Source organism: Peromyscus eremicus, chromosome 4, assembly GCF_949786415.1.
Source record: "Peromyscus eremicus chromosome 4, PerEre_H2_v1, whole genome shotgun sequence".
NCBI classification, from domain to species: Eukaryota; Metazoa; Chordata; class Mammalia; order Rodentia; family Cricetidae; genus Peromyscus; species Peromyscus eremicus.
This window is the reverse complement of record NC_081419.1, coordinates 118,441,194-118,457,151: the sequence shown is the minus strand read 5'-3', so window position 1 is coordinate 118,457,151 and position 15,958 is coordinate 118,441,194. Positions and strand designations below refer to the sequence as shown.

Genomic DNA, 15,958 nt, shown 5'->3' with positions numbered 1-15,958 from the left:
TCATGTGGTGATATAATCGAGTTGTTCTTAAATATAAGTCTCAGGGTTCCACCCAGAGCTACAGGACAAGCACGTGTCCAACATGTTTATGCCACATGTTTCAAGCACGAAAACACGCAGCTGGGGCCCAGCATCGACAAACTGGCCTCCAACAGCAGCTGGTCAAGGCCCCTCCCAAGCAGGCTGGAAGTTGAGCACTTGACATCAGGATTCACTATTTACCTGTGCGGCTGGTTAGTATCCATGCCCCTCTGACTCTCACCACACACCAAGAAGGCCCACATCGCCCATCTGTGACCCAACAGGACAGTCATCGTGAATGCAATGAGAGTACAAGAAGCCTTGGTCACTAGTACTAACATGCCTATCACTGGCCATGACAGTATGCGGTCAGTCTGGAGAACAGCCCAGTCAATCTACCAGGAAAACAACAATGAATGTCATTGAAGAAAAATGGAGTGAACAAAGGGCATGTGCTGCTGCTTCTTGGCCTGGTTAAATGAACGCTTTACTGTCCAGAGCATGACCATGACCCACTGGAAATTGGCCCACTCTTAAGACTGTTAGGGGACATGATACTAGACAAGAGCTTTGGACTAGCCTGAACCAAGCCCATCTCCTATAGAAAGTTCCCTGCCACCCAGGAAGTATTCTCACCAGCCAGACTTCTTTTCTGTTCCACTTTGGATCTGTTCAGAGCCCAATCAGGAAAGGAGGAGTCACTACTGGAAACCCCAACACTAGGTGCACAGGCTTGGGACATGAAGACATCAAGCAGAATGGCATGGGGAAAAAGAACGCATTCAAAAATCAGGCCATGGAAAGTTAAGCTGCAGAGCTTGATCTGCATCCCTGGGACTGTGTGGGCAGAGCTCATGGGAATGGCACTGGCAGGCTGCTGGCATCTGGAGCAGCTCTATCCTCATGAGCAGAGCCTGCTTCCATGGAGACAGCAGTGCTTCTCAGCATCCCTGCCTCCTCAGAGGACATGGCAATGGCCGTGCACCACACTGGGACAATGATTACAACACAGGCAACCTAAGGCAGTAGCGAGGGCTCTAGGAACCTTCAGCAGTAACCAGTCTCCAGGAAAGACACCTCCTCAGGCCTGTCAGCACATGGGGATAGTATGGGTAACTGAGCTTCTCAGAGCCAGCCTGAGTATAGAACTCCATCCTATAATGGAGGCCATGGAGGGATCAAGAGGGGCAAACCCTAGACCCTTGCAGATTCTTCCAGGCCCAAGCTCCCCTTCTGAAAGTGTTCTGCTTGGCTGTGCTACCTCTGTGCATTGAGCTGTCCCAAGCCCAGGATTTCATGGCAAGAGGTACTAGAGAAGGGGACACACCTGTGGTCCAAGATAAAAAATGCCAAGTTATAGGATGGAGCCACCCTCACTCATAAACCACAAATCCAAAAATTTGTTTCTGAAGGAAATAACCATTTGGCTGGTAAACACCTAGGGCAAAAATTCACCTCAGCTGTGCAGTTATGATACTGAGCTTAGGTGCTGGAATCATGGATTCATAACGTCAAGGAAGCTCATCTTGTCTAATAGAGGGAAAACCTGCTGACCACCCAATTCGAGATTCCTTAAGATGAGTCTGCTGAGGGAGGCAGTGACATCTGACCCCTGGCCCTATAGTGTCACAGTGATGAGTTAAAGTCATAGAACATGATTCTGGGAAAGAGTTACATCATAGATCATTAGAACAGGCATTTGCCTGGGAGCAAGCTGGGTCCAACTCCTAAGAACAGAGGGGTTGGGGAGGCGCCAAGGAAGGAGGGAAGTGGAGATTCTAGGCAATGTCTCTGACCACTGGCCTTTGCTCAGATATCTTTGTGTTCTTCTGCAATCCCTAACAACATTCTGTTTAGAAAGACTCACAGAAAGTATAAGGCCACCTCAGCTCCTAAAGGAGATACACAGGAGCCTATGTGGGAATGCTGCAGTGTTCAAGGCCCTGAAGGACCTATGAGGACACCTTTGTAACACAAGTATGCAAATATGTTGGACATGGCTGCTGAATGAACCCACATCAAACCGGCCATGGACACCCCTCCTCTGACAGAAACTGGGTAGGAAACCGGGGAAGCTCTTCTGAGCTCAGACTTCTATTTTTTTGAACTTGAATGTGATACAGAATTTAATCTTGGTCTGTCATTTCTCCCCAGGTCTACGAGAAAGGTAGAGGGGAACATTCAACTTGGACGCACGTCCACACTGCTGACCCTGAAGGTGGCTGCCTCGGAGATCTTATTCAGAGGTGTGCTCTATTCAAACAGTCCTTTAACCTCCCAGCAGAACCTCTGCCGGGCTGGGCAGAGCTGGGCAAAGCTGGTCAAGATGGCTGGCTGCAGCACAGGAAACCACCTAGAGATAAGTCTTTCCCCTGGGGAGCATGTGGCCTTGGAGCGGCTTCACAGCAAGATCAGGTTAGAACTTTAGGGACAAAGGACACACGGCAGGAATTACCTCAGAGGCTCAAAGGTGGACCAAGAGGACTGGAGCTGTATCCATCTCCCAAACAGGGAGGCCCCATGGCCAGAGGGCATCTCGGCTCAGAACCACCCTCCATCTGTTCCTGTCCCCCCCAGGAAGTGAACATCAGTCCTCAAGAAGGTATAATGCCTTCTCCCCCATTCCCTACCCCTCACATGAACACACACACACACACACACACACACACACACACACACACACACACAGAGACACCCTGACACAGACACACACACACACACACACACACACACACACACACTGTTATCTTTGCAATTACTGTTAAGAAGTAAGCATAATCATTCAAAGCTTTCCCAACCTAAACATCTACAGGGAAATGCTAACTGTTGGGAGTATTGCCTGAAGGAGACTCAGCTGGAGGCAGGAGGGAGAAGCTGTCACAATAGTTAAGATGGTAGACTCTGACATCTTGGATTGGAGTAGCTCCAGCAAGAAGTAGCATCTTGTTTCATGCACACGTCAACAGAGAGCCTTGGACAATTTGCTAAGGGATCAGATGTGGTAAAAAGGAGCCATGCAAAATTCTGACATTTTCAGACCACGAATTTATTATTTAGCAAAACTAAAAAACTAAACGAAATAAGGAACCAATTGACAACAAATAGACCACACAACAAAAAAAGTGAAGAAGACATGAGAAGCCTGAAGATTAAAGTGAAACAATGGAATAAAAGAAGTACCAGGTCAACTAAGAGGTACTTAGTTTTCAGAAAAGAAAAATAATAAAAACACTAAAAATAATCTGAAAAATGTTCAACCACATTCTGCACATTAAAATTACAATGAGGGCCCAGGCAGTGGTGGCGCACACCTTTAATCCCAGCCCTCGGGTGGCAGAGGCAGGCGGATCTCTGTGAGTTCGAGGCCAGCCTGGTCTACAGATTGAGGTCTAGGACAGTCTCCAAAACTACACAGAGAAACCCCATCTTGAAACCCCCCCCCAAAAAAAGTGAGATTATCAAACAGGTGGAAAAGATTCTAGAAATTAAAATACACTCTGTTGACTGAGCTATGAAGAAAGGAAGGAGGTCACCAGCACCCTTCTAACACATCCGTCAATCCCATTCCGGGTATACGCCCTCCACAGAAAGTGGTGTATGTACAAATGTATTTTTTTGCATCACTTTGGGGGTTGTATTGTTTTAGTGTGTGTCGGGGGGGGGGGGGGGGGGGCGGGGTACGTACATGAGTGAATGGCATGGAGATCAGAGGACAACTCCCAGGAGTCAGTCCTCTCCTTCCATGTGGGTTCTGAAGATCAGACTCAAGTCACCAGGACTACGGGGAGGGAGCACTTGAACCCACTGAGCCGGCTCACTGGCCCCACTATTGTTCTTCAGAGACAAAAACTACTCTGGGCACGACACATGACCCCACAGCAGCAGTGGCTAGCTACACAAGGCCTGCACAAGATCAAGCCAGTTCCAAGTTCCAGCGAGGAAGGAGAAGAGGATCCTGAGATCCCACCCCTAGATGAAGAGCTTCTGGCAGCTGCTGGCTGCTGGGGAAGGGAGAATCACTTTTCTCTAGGAGGGTGGCCACTGAAGGCTTCATGTACCCCAGTGGATGACCCCAGGCACATGAGCAGCACTAAGAGGATTCAGGGAGCTAAAAAATAAATCAAACTAAGTAATTACAAAAGAGGGTCATAAAATTGGGAGGAAGATGTGACTGGTCTGGTCCTAGGAGGAATTGCTATGAGAGCGAGAGTAGATATGATCAAGACATGTGGCATACATGCGTACATGCATGCATGTGTGACACTGTCAAAGAATACAGATGAAAAAGACCCAAATTTTTAAAAATCCAATACTCCAACAACAGAAGCACCAGTAAGCCACAGTATGCTCTGCCGTAAGCACTGCCTGGCTGACAACAAAAAGATGTGAGGACATCGGGCTAAACTGGTGTGGGAGACCGCCTAGGGCCCATGAGAACGGGAGATAAAAAGGGCTGACTGCATGCTACCTTTTACGCTAAAAACCAAACACTCAAATTTGTTTGCATCTGCATAGACAATAGATAAACAGAAAAAGTAACAAAATTAATTACGTGTAGAAAGCTAGGGAAGCAAGGTTGGGCAGGGATAAGGGGGGTAAACTTTCCATTGTGGGACTGTGCATGTTTGAACCTCAGCATCAAACTACCCATTCAAATACTAATCAGAAGACCAAAGAGGACTCAGATGTCCCAATTTCAAATTTTACTACAAATCAAAATGGTGGTTCTGGCATAAGGACAGAAGAATGAAATAAATCTAGGAGTCTAGAAATAAACCCCCAAAACCAAAACAAACAAAAAACCTACGTAGGTGTTTAAAGTAAAACTGTTCTTTTTGCAGTGGATGGAGATCACTACAGACAGCTACAACTGGTCAAAATGCAGAGAATCAGTGACTGTGGAGGACCCACTCCCAGTTGACACATCTATAATGCAGCCCTACACCAAAGGCTCAGGAAACTCACCGAAGGTAAGACCAGGAAAGACTGTAAGAACCAGAGGACCAGGGCACCTGCTGTGAGATAGTGTCATCTAAACATGGCAAGGAAGCCACACCCAGGAAATCTCAACAACATGGCTGCCTAAGCAAGACCTGCTTAATGCCAACACCAGCTGACATGCCAATGAGGGCAGGGGAAATTACACAAGGTCCCAGCCCCAGATAAAGAGCTACAGGCAATCAACTGGCAACAGAGAGGAAGAGACTCTTTAGAGACAGCCCCCCCCTTATAGGCTATCCAATCTCAAGTGGTCAGCCTTAAACACATACAGACAAACAACACTAAATGGACTCATAGGTTGTGTGTGTGCTCGCAGACATAGAAGCAGAAATAAATGATTGGTGTTTAACTCAGAGGATGGTGAAGGGCTAAACAACAGGAAGAACCCACACACCAACGAGGTGGATCCCTCAGGACACAGTAAAGGAAACAATGATAAAAAGGCACATGTACATTCACTTCTTCAGTAAAGCGTGGGTGTGAAGAACATAAAAAAATCAACAAATTCATCAATAGTTCTGTATTTCCAGACCCTGGATCAATAAGGTTTTGAATCCTTCTTATGACTCCTGTTGAATGAGTGAGTCTTTTTTTCTCATCCCAAGTCTGTGGAGTACTTGGACTCCACAGTGATGAGTGGGAGTTTCTTCCTACCTATGCCTCTTTCGTCTTTTAAAATACTGTCCCGTACAGGGGTTAACTGCCTGACTCACTGTGTCACACTGCAGCTCTCATGACAAGAGTTTCCCTTTCTTCCTTCTCCCTCCCCTTTTTAATCTTAAATTTTATTTTGTTTCATTTTGGTGGAGAGGGTACAGAGGCAGAGAATGGATTCGAGGGAACAAGAGATGAATGGAATCAGAATGCATGATGTGAAAGACACAAAGAATAAATAAAAAAAGGAAGTTAAAAGATATAAAATACCGTCCTTATTTCTTTAAACTGAACTGCCATTATAGACTGTGAAGAAAGAGCTGGGCCTGCAATTCATCATCAGAAGTACAGAGGGAGCTAAGGATATGAGATTTAAAAATAAACAAATAAAAGATGGAGGAAAAGGACAGCAGGAAGGAAGAGAAGCCGAGAGAGGCGTGTGTTTGTCGGGTATCTGCTACTATAACAAAATTCCTGAGACGTTTACCTCACAAGGAGAGACTGCTTTAGCCATGGTCTCAGAGGTTTCCAGCCATGGTCTCCAATTCCTAGCACTAGGAGCCTGTGGCAGGACAAAGCACCACCACAGGGAGCACAGAACAGAACAAAGCTGCTTATCTCAAGGAAACAGGAAGAAAGGGGGTGAGGGGTGCAGAGACGGTAGAACTTCCTGTTTTTTTCAGAGGACCCAAGTTTGGTTTCCAGCACCTACATCCAGCAGCTCGTAATCACCTTCAGGCACTCAAAAATCTCTCCTGGACTCCAAAGGCACTCACACATATATATCTTACACACACACACACACACACACACACACACACACACAAATGACGTAAAATAAAACATTCTTTAAGGGGAGGGCTTACGTTCCAGTATCCTCTTCAAAGGCATGCCCCTCAGTGACCTCACTTCCTTCCACTGGGCCTCACCTCCTAAAGTTTCCACTACCTCGCATGAGAGCCACAGCTAGAAAACAAATCTTTAATATCATTAATAAATGGGCCTTTGGGAGACATTCAAGTTCCAAACTTCCAAAGGAAAAAGAATGCATGAGATAGCAGTCACCCACATGAGCCTGTCCTCACCCCCTCACACCACATAAGACCACGACAACAGGGGCACTGGATTGAAGGCCACCACAGACACCTACTGTAGGTAAGAAAAGGAACTGGTAAGATTAAGTTGTTCTTCAGTATGCAAAATCAGTAAAGGAAATCATCGAAAGATAGGCATTAAGGACGAAAGTGGAAGCAGTCCCCCCTTTAGGAAGAAGGCTGAAGTATAGTCACGAGATGGTGTGAGCTAAGTCTAAAAACAGAGACATGCAGGAATAAATAAGAAAGCAATTACTGAGGAGGGAAGGGAAAGAGTTGAGTGACAGAAAACACGAACCAATTTAGAAAAAAAGAAAAGGCAGTCACACACTGGTACCAAACTTCCACCCAGGAGCATGTGCCCATCCCACAGTCAGCCACCCTTGCCACTTATGAACAGTAAAGACCAGACCCACGCTGTAATTTCCTAAATTTATATTCAGAATAATGACTTTGCCTCCCAGTCCTTGCCAAAGCCAGCATCTGCTGAAAGTTCACTCATGCTGCTAAAATGATTTAAGTAGTGAGAAGGGTAGGAAATTAGACAAATCCATAGGCATTAACTACTAACCACAAAGCAAGAACAAGATGTGGTCTCCTGGCTCCCAGCACCTTCTCCTTGCATTATGAAGCTGCAGGAGGCTTAGACATAATAGATGTTCCATGCAGGGTGCAGAGCTGGCCAATCATTAGCTGCCACTTTCCTTTAGTGCCTGTCCACATTGCTCTAGCTCTTTGCCCATGACAGATAAGACCCTACAGCAAGTGCATAGGAAGCTCTTTATACTATAGTAACTTCTGATTTCCTTGTGAGATCTTCTTAGGTCCTGCCACACATGACTCAGCACTGGAATTAGAAGCTTAGAAGGGTAGGCCCTTTCTTTTCAATCACTTCAGGCTAGTATAACATTTATTTCTCCACAATTATAAAACAACGTCTACTTAGCACTCAACTTAGAGTGTTCCATGCCCCCTGCCAAACGTGCTTCCAACATTCATCCCAAGCTGGAGACTCCTGGGTGGCAGCAGAAGCCACCACTGACTTCATTCCAGGGGTCACTCAGTCAATCTGGAGCAGTAGTTCTCAACCTTCCTAATGCTACAACCCTTTAATACAGTTTCTCCCCAATCATAAAACGATTTTCGTTGCTACTTCATAACTGTAGCTCATTCTAAAACAGAGGGGTAAGCTTGTCAAATCGGTGCACTAGGATTTTTTCCTCTAAGCAGTCATCTGCAGAAGAGCCAGACAGTGAGAAAGCACCAGGGTCATGAGCTGTGAAATGGAAGAGATGGCCCTAAACAGCTCGCTTCCCTCTCTATCTCCCTCCCCAGTGAGCTGGGAGACTGCTGGGACCAATTGTATGTGGCAGAAGTGAAGCTGCCCCCCCCCCCCCCACTGCTTTCCAGACCTGACATTTCCATTTCCTGTCTTGGGGCACCTGTTCTCAGAATCCTTGCTCCAGAGAAAGCCAGCACCACATTAGGAATTCAAGTACACTGAGATCAGCCACTTCTGAGAAGCTCTGGCAATGCAGGGGGCCCAGGGGGATGAGGTGAGGCAGGCATGACTCCAAAGAGGGAGTAGATAACTGTAACAAGGCCACCTTAGCAGGAAGGCAAGCAGACAGCAGGGAGGGAAGAGAAAAGTGTGCATACCTAAGGAAGCTCACTAGAACACGCCAGAAACCTCTCAACGGGTCACACAAACACACACTCGAAGAGCGTAGTTTGCATCTTCCCTTACCCTCTGGTCTCAGCTTAAATGTCTTGGCTGCTAACAAATATAGAGGCCAAGTTGTCATATTTCCAACCATGTTTTCAGCACTGTGGTCTTCTCAACATCTCTGTCCACAACTCTCTGAAGCTCTTGGAGCCTTGGGGCCAGTCACACATGGGCCAGTGTGGCATGCCTGCAACTTTCCTAGAGACTTGGCCACGTGCTCTGTGGTTCCTCCTGCTCTGATGCTCATCCTAATCCCTACCTCAGCTCCAATGCAAAGAGGAGTGCATTTGTGCATGCTGCACTGAGGCTATCACCTGCTCCGGGGTCCACCAAGGAGTACAGCCAGGCTCTCTGTGTTCTGAGGCCATGTTGGTCTTTTGAGGGTCAAGCTGCCCCTCAAAACCATAAAGGGTGGCCTGTGCTGCCACCTGGGGCCATGGTGTCATCTGGACCCAAACTGTGGCCAAAGGCCATGTCTGGGTCCGTGGCCCTACTGTAGCCACGGTCTGATTGATATCCATGACTCTTCTTACCATCAAAGGACAAGCAGATGCCTTGCTACCTGGGGAAATGTTGGCATTTGGGGACTGCACTGCCACTGGGGCCATGCTCATCTGGGTGACCTGTGATGCCAGTAGTGCCACAATGACATCCAGGCCCAGGCTGCTGACAAGGACCATGTCTGGGTTCGTGGTCCTTTCACAGCTGGAGTCTATGTTGATGTCCGTGGCCCATGTTGCCACCAAAGGCCACATGGGATCTGGGCCACCACCTCTGGCCACATTGGTGTCCAAGGTCTGTGCCACTACTGGGCCCATACAGACCTGAGTGACCATGGTGTTGTACAGGCCTGAGCTGATACCAAGGGCCATGTCTGGGTCTATGGCCCTGCTGCAGTCGTAGTCTATGTTGAAGTCTGTGGCTCCTGTTACCACCAAAGGCAGTAAGGATAGGGCTGTACAGAGTTGACCCCACCCTTCACTGGCTGCAGCGCTAGGGAGAACTGGCCCTGCCCCTCACTAACTACAGCACTTGGGAGATTGAGCCCTTCACCTCACCTGGGCAACACAATAGAGCTATCTTCATTGGCCGGGTAGGGGTGAACCAGCCCTGAAAGGGGGAGAGTGAGAGAACTAGCCCCACTGTCTGTCACGTGGTGGCAGGGTTAAGGGAGAGATAACACCCTTCCACTCCTTGCCACCTACAGCATGCGGCAAAGGCTGGTCTGCGGGTCACGAGAGTGGGAGAGCTGACCCCGCCCCTCACAGGCTGCAGCACTCAGGAGGTATAGCACTAGGTGAGTCCTACACATCACCTAGGCAGTGCACTAGAGCTGACTCTGTCGGGAATGCAGGTGAGCCGCCCTGAGGATATGACATCAGAGAGCTGACACCCCCCACACACTCCATAAGCTCTATACAGCAATCTGGAGAGCAGGCCCTGCACCTTGCCTGGGCAAAACAGTGAGCTGGCCCTAGTGATGTGGGTGCAGGTGAGCCAGACCTGAGAGGATGTGAGAGCGGAAGAACTTGCCCTGCCCCTTGCTGCCTGGTGCATTGGATGAGCTAGCTGAGGCAGTGCTGGAGAGCTCACCTGGGTAGTGATGACTAGAGAAAGCTGGCAGGGTGACCAACCCAGCTACCACCCAGACCCAGAACTAGGGCTATGAGTTAACCCACCCAACATCCACCTCATCTATGAACTGCAGGAGCATATGAAGGGGCCAGACCTACAGATCCAAAACTGCAGGATCTCCATGGCACAGGACAACAACAGGATATCCAAGAGGAGCCTCAGAAAGAGCCCATTATCAATAGTACAGCAGAAGCCAGAGGCCTCGAGCCAGACCAATGACTCATAGCAATGAACACTTAGCAGTAAAGATGTATGAACTAAAAGGTACAATGTGTGATGGCTCACTGGGCAACACTACAACTTCCATGCTGATAATTTTTTGTTTGCTTGTTTGGCTGGTTGGTTTTGGATTGTTCTTTTAAATTTTGTTTTGTTTTGGAGGGGAGATTGCAAGGGCAGAGAGCGGATAGGGGACAAGGAGATGAGTGGGATCAGGAAGCATAATGTGAAATCCACAAAGAATCAATAAAAAGTTTTTAAAAAAAGAACAAAAACAAGAACACAGCCAGGCCTCCTTGCACCTACGCCTGCTCAAGGCATGAGCACCAGTCATTATAGGAGGCTCCCATGACAATGGTTTCTGATGTGAGAATTTCCTTATACCTAATGATGAAAAGAAAGACTACAGAAGGCAGATGTGGTGGCACCCACCTAAAACCCCAGAACTTGGGAAAGGGAGGCTGAGACAATAAGATCACAAGTTCAAGGCCAGCCTGAGCTACACAGCAAAACCATGTCTATAAATAAATAGATACTAAAGAGTGCATTTACACACAGGCCACATGAAAGCAGAGGTCAGTTGCTTAGGCAAGGAGGGCAGTACAAGAACAAAATGGCCATCTGCAGAGGAAAGAAGAAAGCTCTCAGCTCTGACAGAAGCTTCTACTGTATTTTATGAAAAAGACAAGAAAGTGACTCCTGCTGCCGGCGCAATCACAAATCCTCAGCAGTTTTTGTTTTTTGGTTTTTCAAGACAGCATTTCTCCGTGTAGCCATGGCTGTCCTGGAACTTGCTCTGTAGACCTGGCTGGCCTCAAACTCACAGAGATTCACCTGCTTCTGCCTCCCGAATGCTGGGATTAAAAGTATACACCACCACCACCTGGCTCAGCAGTTTGCTGCTTCTCCCATTTTCCCCACAAGCACTGGGAGTTCCAGCAGCTCTGCAGAGCATGAGGCTTTCAGAACACATGCCGTGGTGAGGACTAGCTCCACGCGCTCAAGTGTCTCTCTTCCACACAGGCAGTAAGCTGCTTTAGACAAGGACAGTCTCCTTCCTGCTGTGCTCTGTACCCAGCCCAGGCCAGGCCTGCTGGACAGCATCTCACTGATAGAGAAATCACAACAGCCACCTTAGTGGAAACAGTACAATGCCTTGCAGTAGGAAGAAGACTTAAAAACCTGGGTAAACAAAATCTCTCAGTTAAAAGACAAACCAGGCTTATTGCTCTCTTACAAAACCTTCATGGGGTTCAAACCCTTCGCTGAATTCCCTGAGCACAGCACAGAGGGCAGAAAAGTCCCCATAGACCTGATGAAGGCAGAAGGATAGGAGAGAAGGCCAGAGAGGCCAGGTGTGCATTTCACAGTGAACTGAACACATCAGTGACATCAGCCTCTAGGGATGGATGCTCACTTGATCTCAGGCTCTGTCATTCACTGAGTAGCCTCCCATGGGTCACCTGATGTACCTCAACATCCTCATCTGTAAAATGAAGGTAATGTCTTGCCTACCTAATAGGGTTGTGTTAATCCCAAAGATGACAGAAGGATCACCACTCAAATCATTGTGGTCAAATTAATTAAAGCAAGCAATTAATTAAAGCAAGCTTTTTTATTCGCAACCATAGGCTGCCTTCCCCTAAGGTGGGGCTCGAGGAGTCAACTTTGGATGTGAGGAAGACAAAATTTTTATAGCTCAGGGGTAGGGGGTTTCCAAATGGCAGATTTGGCAGGCAAATAAGGTTACAGTAGAAGAATATCATAACAAGTTAGTCATAATGACCTCCTGAAACAAAGCCATGGTTGCAAGGTGAGCATAACAAGGTAGACATAACAACCCTTTCAAAGCAAAGGTAGGATTGCAAGATGGTTATAAACAACTTTCTGAAACAAAGAGATGATTGTCCTTCCTGGAACAAGCAGCACAGAACCATGTGTAGTTAAGAGGCAGGGCAGAGCCCAATCCTTGGGAAACAGGATTAATCATAAATAGGAATGAACCGAGTTTGTCTTTACTCTAAGATGGCTTTCAAGCCTAAGATGGAGACAGACTGGTTCTTCATTTGTTGTGAAAATACAAGTGGATAATCAATGGGAAGTGCTGACTCTGCACAGGGCCTAGAAGATCCAAACCCCTAATAAGAAATGTAGTTTGACATGCTATGGATTGACAATAATAAAGTGGGGGCAATATAACTAGCTTGCCCTGGGTGCTCCCATTCTTTGTAGATCCAGGGAAAGAGCTCAAGGTTACATCAACATCACAAACAATAGGAAGTGAGACAATAGACTTCACTGCCTAGCACATGAACCACTCACTGCTGGTCTGAGTGGGAAGAAAACGTATGTAATCTAACTGTCAAGAAAATGAATGCAATCCAATGGACACTTGCTGGGAATGTGAAGGAACAAATTATAAATGTAAAATAAATGCTCAACCATGAAAGAAGAAGGAAGTGGGGAAAAATGTTAAAACTAGTTAAACTACTTTCCATTTTAAAGTTGCGGAAGTGGTCCTGAAAAATGCTAAAATGAAGAAAATATATTCAGCAGTTCGTTTGCATTCACACATCTCTTCAGCTCAAAGGCTTCCCATGAAGCTGGAAGCCAAATTTTCAAAAAGCCTCAAAGGCGGAGAGCATGGAGAATATACTGCACTCTTTCCACTGCAGCTGGAGAAGAACTGAGGCCGGAAGACAGAGCAGCTCTGTTGACAAAACCAGAGGCCTTTGGAAAGTCCAAAAGTTACAGAGATTTTGGCTAAAACTCTGCACTTTTTGGTTAAAAATTCAGGTCATGTTTCATAAAAGTAATTAGACAAATCATATCCCGTGAGTTTAAATTCTGACACATTATAAAATGACATTGTTTACAGCATACTACTGCAGGCCCTTCATACAATGTCCTGGATAAAAATCCACACCACTCCAAAACCGAAAGCATCTAATAATCTAGGAAGCACTCCTCTCGAAGGACTACATGAAAGCTGTTCTGCATTCAGTCAAGCATTTCATAAGCAGTGCCGATGCCCCCCATTGAAAGTGTCCCTGAAATACATCAGAGAGTTCTCGGAAATGGGATGACTCCATGAACATCCAGCAGCAAGGACAACAACGCTGACAGTTCCCAATCCCTGGCTCTGCAAAGAAGTAATTCCTCAGGGACCTGACTTAATCGCTCACTCAATAAAGAAGCATGCTTAGCAAAGCTAGGTCAGAGGACCCAAGAGATGTATGCACGGGCTGTCTTATGAATGGGGTTCTAAACGAGGCCATTTCCAGAAGAGGCAGAACTATTCTCCTCTATCAGAACCCAAGCAAAGGCTGGGATTTGATTTAAAGCACAAAAATGCTGTATTATGTTTCTTCATGACAAATAGACACATTTTTCAAGGAAGAGAATTAAAAGAAACACACCCACATACATACATACAATAATAAAGAAATAAAGAGAGGGTGAAACAGTTAGAAGAAAATGGCCAACTTCTTCCTCGCTCTCCCCATCTGAGACAAAAGCCTGGCAGCTTAAAACAAAGGCCTTCTGCTGATGAACTGTCTCAATGAGTTCAAGGCCTGCTCAGGACCGGTTGAAGGGACACCAGCCCACTCGAACATGTGGCTCTGGCAGGCCTTGTCCCTTCTCCCCATTCCCTCTGTCTTGCTAAAAACTATCCCTAAAGCTAGCCACCAAGGTCTATTCCCTTATTTGGCTACTTCCTCCTCCTGAGGCTGACTACCAAAGTCCAGCAATCAGAAGCCCCATTTGGCTCACCTAATTAACATGCCCAATTAAAATTAAACACCTCATCCTAACACGGGGGTTTTTCCCCTTTACCTTTATAAATCGCTGTAGTAGAATATTTTAAGGTGTGTTACTTTTGTTTATGTTGCATTTGTTTAACTCTGTGAAGCTATGTTACTGTAACTATCTAAATCACCTGATGGTCTAATAAAGAAATGGCCAATAGCAAGGCAGGAGAAAGGAGAGGCGGGGCTGGCAGGCAGAGGGAATATATAAAGGGAGAAATCTGGAAAGAGATCGAGAAGGAGCCAGAGGAGGAGGAGGACATCACGGGCCAGCCACCCAGTTACATAACCAGCAACAGAGTAAGAGTAAGATTTTAAGATTTACAGAAGAAAGAGAAAAGGAAAAGCCCAGAGGCAAAAGGTAGTCAGGCTAAGTCACGTAGTCAGGAAAGCTGGCAAGAAACTAAGCCACACTAAGCCCGGGCATTGTTAATTAAGAAAAAGCCTCTGTGTGTGATTTATTTTGGGAGCTGGGTAGTAGGCCCCCAAAAAAAGAGTAAAATACCAAAAACAACAAACTACCATTTGCTATGTGCCATATGTCTCCCCTCTACCCAGAGGCAGTCCTTTGTCCCTGCAGGGCAAATATCCCTGTCCCCTTTGCCTTGTCCCCTCCCCCTTCTCCCCTATCTCCTTTCCCACCGCATCCTAGCCCATTCTACCTTTTCTCCCCTCCTCCTCTTAAGAATGGCACCTGCAAGGTCATTTGCTGTTGTTTTTCTGCCTGAGTCAGAAAGCAGCCACTTTAACTTTTCTTCCCACTTAATAAGGCATCTCTCAGTGAAAACAGGTGTTTGGGTGTGGTTTGTGCCTAATCCTGGGTCTGGAAGGGAGCCCCTGCTATGTGGGGGCCCCTTTCACTCAGCACACAACAGTTGTGGACCAATCAAGCATCCTATCTATCTTCAAATTGACCAGCCCTAAAGTAGGGAAGAACGCTCTTAGGGGATTTAAAACCCCAAGATCTCAAGCAGATACTGGATTTTCAGCTTCCTGATTCCCCGCTCAGCTCTGCAGAGGGTCTTTTTCTCTGTGTATCTGCCATGTGCATGTTTCCTCACCCCCAATGCACACCTTTCTTCAACTGCTCATTCTGTCTGCAGTGCTTGAGATTTTTCCTGCTTTTTAATTCTTTAACCAGCAGAGAAAATGAACCCAATCAAGACCCCCTAAGCTGTATCATGACCATGTTCACCTTTTTCATGTGGGTGCTGAGATTCAAACTCTTGCTTTCACAGCAGGCAGGCACTCTTACCCACTAAACTATCCCCAGCCTCTGAATTCTACTATTCTTTTAAAAAGGCCTTTTTATACAGATGTGCATATGCACACATACATGTAAAACATATGTGTGTGTGTATGTTCCCCTGAGGACACACTGGAGGGTGAACTGGCTGACACACAGCACCTTATACATTATACCTTATCCATTATACCAGTGTTTCCCACTCTTGTCTTCAAGCACATGCAGAATATATATATATATATATATATATATATATATAGAGAGAGAGAGAGAGAGAGAGAGACAGACAGACAGACAGACAGACAGACAGACAGACAGAGACAGAGAGAGAGAATCTCAGAACTTTTTGTACTGATTGTTCAGCTGCAACTTACAGCTCACCCCTGTAAAAGCCCCATTCCTGCCTCTCCAAACCCCGCCCTCTCAGAGTATCTCCAACAAAGGGAAGGCTCCGAAAAGCCCAGTCCTGCATTCTTGGTGGCTACTGTAGCTCCTCCCCTAAAGTCTCCACCCGAAGAGTACTATACTCAGGCTTGTGTCATCACCGCTGACT

At 46.6% G+C, this 15,958-nt stretch overlaps 1 protein-coding gene across 2 annotated transcripts in view; it reads right to left on the bottom strand.

Moving 5' to 3' along the window:
- Window positions 1–15,958, bottom strand: part of Dtd1 (D-aminoacyl-tRNA deacylase 1) — a 176,555-nt gene that overhangs the window by 145,698 nt on the left and 14,899 nt on the right. The gene's annotated exons all lie outside the window — the stretch shown is intronic.